The following is a 7,036-nucleotide window of genomic DNA, read 5'->3' as shown; positions in this document are numbered from 1 at the left end:
CATGAAAATGAATATCCATCAGTGTCCGTCTTTCTGTCTGTCAGTCTGTTTTATGTATGGATCAGATTATTTTCCTTATGTCTATTTTAGAGTTTTAGAAAGGAACTTTGGAATGTATGTATGTATGTACGTATGGATGGATGGATGAATTGATGGATACAGGCACACACGCATGTATGTATGAATGTATGAAAGACTCTTTTCTCCTTGACAATACTGACGTTTATCAAATTCAGCATAATGCACCGTTTTTGAAATAAAGCGATGAATTAAATTGCACAGCAGTGGAGAAATGTTACTACAGCCAACGCACTTTCAAGATGAAAAATATAAGTATAACCGTATAAATATATCATAGAAACATCAGAAATGTTATTGGTTAGCTAGAAATAAAACTGAGAGTAATTAAACAGATGGCTGATGCTAGTAATAATATATAAAATGGCAAGTACAGACAGTCAATATTTTTAAATGATTGGCACTATCTTTGAACTATATTACACAAAGATTTAACATTATCTTTGAAATAGATTACACAAGGATTTAACATTATCTTTGAAATATATTACACAAAGATTTAGCATTATATTTGAAATAGATTACACAAGGATTTACATTATCTTTGAAATATTATTATACAAGGATTTAACATTATCTTTGAAATAGATTACACAACGATTTAACATTATATTTGATTTATATTACACAACGATTTAACATTATCTTTGAAATAGATTACACAAAGATTTAACATTATCTTTGAAATATATTACACACGGATTTAACATTATCTTTGAACTAGATTACACAAGGATTTAACATTATCTTTGCAATATTATTACACAAGGATTTAACATTATCTTTGATATAGCAAAGACAAGGATACGTTTTGTGACTGCGTATACGTAGAGGATTTCAAATGGGTAAGTATTTAATATTAGATTTATGAAACAAGTTGAATAATCTCCAGCTTGTGTGAACCTTAGCTTGCAAAAGCTGAACATTATTCAACGAGTTTTATAAATTTAATGTTAACTCATTACCCATTTGAGATTCATTTAATCACATAATTTTTATTTCAGTGGAGATTATTTAGATAAAAAGAAGAGCGAATCATTTCCTTCATTCTGACAAACGATGCACCACATTTGTTGTGCTTACAGATTTATTTAGTCCCAAACAAAGTTGAACCAGTATTAACGTTTAAAAGTAGATTATACATTTCTTACAAGCTATCAGTCCAACAACACGCGTTATTCCGAATAAACAATATTTTACACAGACAAAATCGTTTTTCAACAGAGAATATCTGATGCGCGTGATGTAATATTATTTTGTACAGTACCGGTTAGAATACAACTGAAGATCCATGTTTAGGAACCTAGCATGTCACTTTCACAACTAAACATTAGATTGTTGCAATATTCATGTGAAAGATGGTTGTATTGGATGCAGAAATCCCCACATTTGCTGTGATGCATTTGTAACCGGATATTTATAATATTTGACTGGGATCATCAGAGTACAGGTATTGTAAACAAACTTAATTCTCAGTCAGAATTGCATCACATATTTACCGCGTAATGCAATGCTGGAAACTGGTTATAATTTATTTCCCAAAAATGTCACGCTTGTTACGAATGCTTAAAGCCTAGTCATCGCAGTGATATTTGCAGAAGGATTCTATTTCTACAGGATGAGGAATGATGACTTTTGCCCTAGAATGGCTCACACAAAGTCTGGTTCTTGATAATTATACGGATTCACTTTCCTCAACATAGATCAGCAGAATATCAGTCTAAATTTCAACTCTCATGTCTGACCACTTCAGTGCTCAGTCAACATCTTGACTTTCCGTTGAAAAGGCAATCAGTCACTAATAATGTTGTCACTATGAAAATTAGCTTTTCCCTAACCAACAGTAATAAACTGACTTAAATGTCAGACAGATTAATAATTTCCAAATTGTTGTGTGTCGAACCGATAAGAAAGGAAAGTGAAATATGGCTACTTACATAATATATAAACATAACTGAGCATTGAATGAAAATTTGTAATGGTATAATTAGCGATGCAATATTAAACATTGATTACGATTAGATGCAAAACATCACCAAAACCAACAGAAATAAAATAATTATAGGTTATTGCATTTGCATCGAAAAATATGAACGAGTTTTTCGGAGGGATATACTGCATGACCATTCCATTATTATTACCAGATAAAGAAGACAGTTCAATCCTCGTCACTTGCATGTTATTTGTAGAGACCCAGCAATTGTATGACCTAGCCAAAATCTGAAACATTGTGTCGAAAAAGTTAACGAGGAATTTGGCAAAGCAGCTGGTACGTAGCTAATGTACATGTTCTGTTTACAATGTAGTTCCTAATACACCACTAGGCACACATGTTGCACATGAGAGTGCACTATAAAGTGCAAGTGAGTGCGATATCGTAAAATACTGCACGATTCTAACAAAGTAAACTTTAACGGAGACAAAAATGAGCATAGAATAAACCACGTTATCAACTGCACTCACTGCAACCTCGCTCTCTATTGACATTCATTGAAATATATCTCACACAAGAGTTATTTTCACGGGGTCTACTGACCTGTATACATCATGGGTTTTCAACACGGTGTACAGTCTTTGCACATGTCTGAATCTAAGCTGTGAGAAACAATATTTAATAATAGAATATAATTTTAAAAAATGGACCACCAAATTGAATATCTTGGAGGACGACACAATATATAGCGAATAATAGAATTTCTAATAGTGACTATCCTAGACAATTCTCAATAATAAAAGCTCTCTTGAATTGCCACTCTATGTCCGTCATACGTTCTCATACGACCATCTTTGTAACTATAAATCAAATATTAGAACAAAAGTCAAGGATCTACTCATTACCCATGGACCAAAATTACCTTTTGTAAAAGTAACTTGCTGTGCGCAAAGTTTAAATTTACTCTCTTCTTTGTATGATGGCATTACAATAAATATGGATCGATACAACTCTGACAAAATTTGATCGTTCAACTAACAAAGCTATTTTCAAACCATTCTAAACTTTAGCATTCGGGCTATACCTTGCGTGAATACATCCAAGTATAGTTGCACTATTTTAGGCCATAGTGGTGATTGTTCAGTACGATAAAGTGAACGTTGCTGATTGTAAAATCGGAATGAAATCATACACACTGCCTATGAATGAAAATATATAACTAGACTGTTTGCATAATTTGCATAAATATTTATATAATTGGTTGACTATTACTATTCTGAATATACAAATCTGAACGCATTAAATAGATATGGTGATATAGGAGTCACGCTTGTGATTATTTAATGTGGCAATGCTATTCTTATTATTAGTAACGTGCGATTGTAAGGATAAGCAAAAACGTTTGCCGTGAATAATACTTTTCCATGTCGCTTACAAATAATGTATAAAGACCTATCACGAAAGTTGAAAAGTTTAGATTAAAAAAGGCGTGTCCAACATGTTGAGCAATACGGACAAAATTGACAATCATTTTAAAACCCTATTCAAAGCATGATATATAAATGATGGTCAAACTCTATCATTAAAAGGACTTAGCAAATTATCCAGATTTTGGAGTTGGTTTTCTTATCAGAGTACCTGCTGTAAAACTAACGTACCTTCGATGGGTCTCCATTGCAAAATTACACATTTGCTCATCCATCATCACCCCAAAATCCTCTCCTCGCCAACTCCACGCAGTTAAACAGGATCATCGACCAACATGCCCTCTCCTCAACAACCCCATGCAGTTACACAGGATCACAACCAACATGCCCTCTCCTCACCAACTCCATGAAGTTACAAAGGATCATCGAGCAACAGGCCATCTCTTCGCCAATTCCATGCAGTTACACAGGATCAGGACCAGTATGCCCTCTCCTCACCAACTACATGCAGTTACAAAGGATCATCGACCAACATACCCTCTCCTCACCAACTCCATGCAGTTACAAAGGATCATCGAGCAACAGGCCATCTCTTCGCCAACTCCATGCAGTTACACAGGATTAGGACCAGCATGCCCTCTCCTCACCAACTCCATGCAGTTACAAAGGATCATCGACCAACATACCCTCTCCTCACCAACTCCATGCAGTTACAAAGGATCATCGACCAACATACCCTCTCCTCACCAACTCCATGCAGTTACACAGGATCACAACCAACATACCCTCTCCTCACCAACTCCATGCAGTTACACAGGATCACAACCAACATACCCTCTCCTCACCAACTCCATGCAGTTACACAGGATCACAACCAATATACCCTCTCCTCACCAACTCCATGCAGTTATACAGGATCACAACCAACATACCCTCTCCTCACCACCTCCATGTAGTTACAAAGGATCATCGAGCAACAGGCCATCTCTTCGCCAACTCCATGCAGTTAAACAGGATCATTGACCAATAGGCCTTCTCCTCCCCACTTCCGGACCGATAGCCAGAAACGAGAACCCCAAATCCATTAGATATATGATATGCACTCCTGTTAATTTTATGTATAGTTTTTAATAACAAAAAGAACCGCAGACACACCCACACGCAAAATATGCATAAAAGTATATATATATATATATATATATATATATATATATATATATATATATATATATATATATATATATATATATATATTCGATTCAGAAGTTGAAAAGACGATGTCGTTGTTTTGATCCTTCGGCGCCATATCCCATGGTCGATGGAAATACAAAATGTACAAAATGGCGTCGCGAAAGGTGTAAAGTTATTTAAGAGCTAGACCAAATAAGAAAACAATGACACGTTTATTTGCAGAGAAAAAGGAGTATAGATGTATGTTTTCCATTAGGTTCATGAGGAGAGGGAGTGGACGGGAGAGAGGCGAATTTGCATTGAAATGTAGTATTCTCTCTACCAGGACACATCCCATACGGAAGTGGCTTACTGAGTTTTCACGAAGAGAAAACCAGTTTTGTGTATGAAAGGTTTTAAAATAAATCTTCAATGTATTGCCCAAGGCAACATGATAACAATTAACCCGTATTTTTGCCATGTCCACTGACTCCCGTGATCACAGAGAGGATCAAACTAACTTTCATGCTAGAATACAACAGAGGCCCTACATCGGACACTCGCTGAATTTTCACATTTCGTGGTGAAGTCGTATCGTTTGACCTTATTGAACACTTTGATCATCTAACCCAGGACATTGGGGGTAAATCTTTATTAAAAAAATTATGTGGATCATATAGTTTGAGTACTTGTAAAAAATATATCAAAATGAAAATAAAATGTTTAGTAAAATGAGAATTAATAATCTCCAATTCTTTGTGACCTTTAAACCAGTCTATATTGGCAGTATGCCAATGTGACAGATGTACGCATATAAACACTTACGAAAGGAACGACATCTAGATGAAACTAATAAACAGGCTTTTGCAAATAAAATTCTGGTAAATTAACGGCATCTTTGCTAATTAGGCTGAATGAGATTACAACCAAAGTGAATAACTCAGTACATACCAATTTTGTAAATTTACATTATAACGCGATTAGGATTATTCTTGCTGAAAACCGAAAAATTTCCTTCCATACCCACCGTGTTAGATGTACTATCATCCTCGACCTTTCCAGACTGCTGTCCTATCTAACATCCCTATCGGAGTAATAGCACTTGTCTTAGTTAAATAGACTGGCAATAAAACATGCCCGTACAATCAGATTTATAATTTCTGTATGACCGTCTTTTTCTCTTTTAAACTCAGAATTTCACGTTTAATCCAAATATTTTAGGCCGCTTTCTATACTAGTACGGTGTTAGTCCTTGAGTCACCTCTCTCTCTCTCTCTCTCTCTCTCTCCAACGTGTATTGACCGGATCACTGTACTTTGTTACTTTTCATTTTTCTTCCCAGTGACTCGAGAGTCCGGGTTACTTCTATGTCTGCGAGGTAACGTAAGTTCCTCTCCTTATCTACTAGTGAAATGTCTGGCTTCCTGTGTTATATCATGTTGTCAGGTTCGAGACTGAAATCGCACGGGTTATTGGAATCGCTCCGGATATGGTCTTCGCTGTACTTAACCAGTTTATCTGCTTAGTAATCGTTTAACATTTATATATACTCAAACCCATACTACACTGCAAATGTTTTCGGACCTACTTTAACTTAAACACGGACAACGTTTAAACAGACAGTCCGTAAAGTATAAAGGTAAACATTTGTATTATTCTTCAAAATTATGTAAAACAAAAACAGCAAATTCATAATATGCAACTGCAAATCACTCCACTCTTTTCTTTCCTCTATATAATTTATACCGTATTCATCCACTGGGAAGATTCAAAGCAAAAGTACATCCATGTATTATAGGTAAAATTATTTTAAATTTATCTTCCGAGTGGGTATTATGCATGCAAGAAACTAAAAGAAATATCGCGCATCTCGTAATTGCTTTTATGTGTTTTCTACAAAATACGATACAAAAGTTCCATTTCATTGTCTAATAATGACCACTAATGTGTATATTTCCTAATGACGTTCTGTTTCCTAAATATCTTATCCGATTTTGAAAAGAGTTAATGTGCTTTTGATGTGTATTATATGATAATTTGTTACCCTTTAGCCTCGGAAGACATATCCTGGCATGCAATTCATATTTGTCTGCGCTAATTAGCTGCTTTGGGATTTCCCTTGAAACAAAATACGGTCCGTTAAAATATGTAGTTAATAGAAAATTATATATTTAGGGTCAGATATCTTTTAACGTTCGCTCAATTTTATATAACAATAAATATCGAGTTTCTGGAATAGATGTCATGTTGACAACAGTTAATAATTTCATTTTATGCAAATCAATAAGTTTAGTCAAGTGATTGCCTTTTTCAGACATGTAACAAAAATGCAGTCTTTGATATTTTTAGAAGGGGCAGAGAAACCTGTATTGTGTTTATCATTTGTATGGTTCAGTGTATTAAATTTCGCACTCATGGAAGTAATTCA

The sequence above is a fragment of the Sinohyriopsis cumingii genome, unplaced genomic scaffold (assembly GCF_028554795.1).
Source record: "Sinohyriopsis cumingii isolate HCF-2022 unplaced genomic scaffold, ASM2855479v2 utg001741l, whole genome shotgun sequence".
Taxonomy (NCBI): domain Eukaryota; kingdom Metazoa; phylum Mollusca; class Bivalvia; order Unionida; family Unionidae; genus Sinohyriopsis; species Sinohyriopsis cumingii.
Note: the sequence above shows the minus strand (reverse complement) of the source record.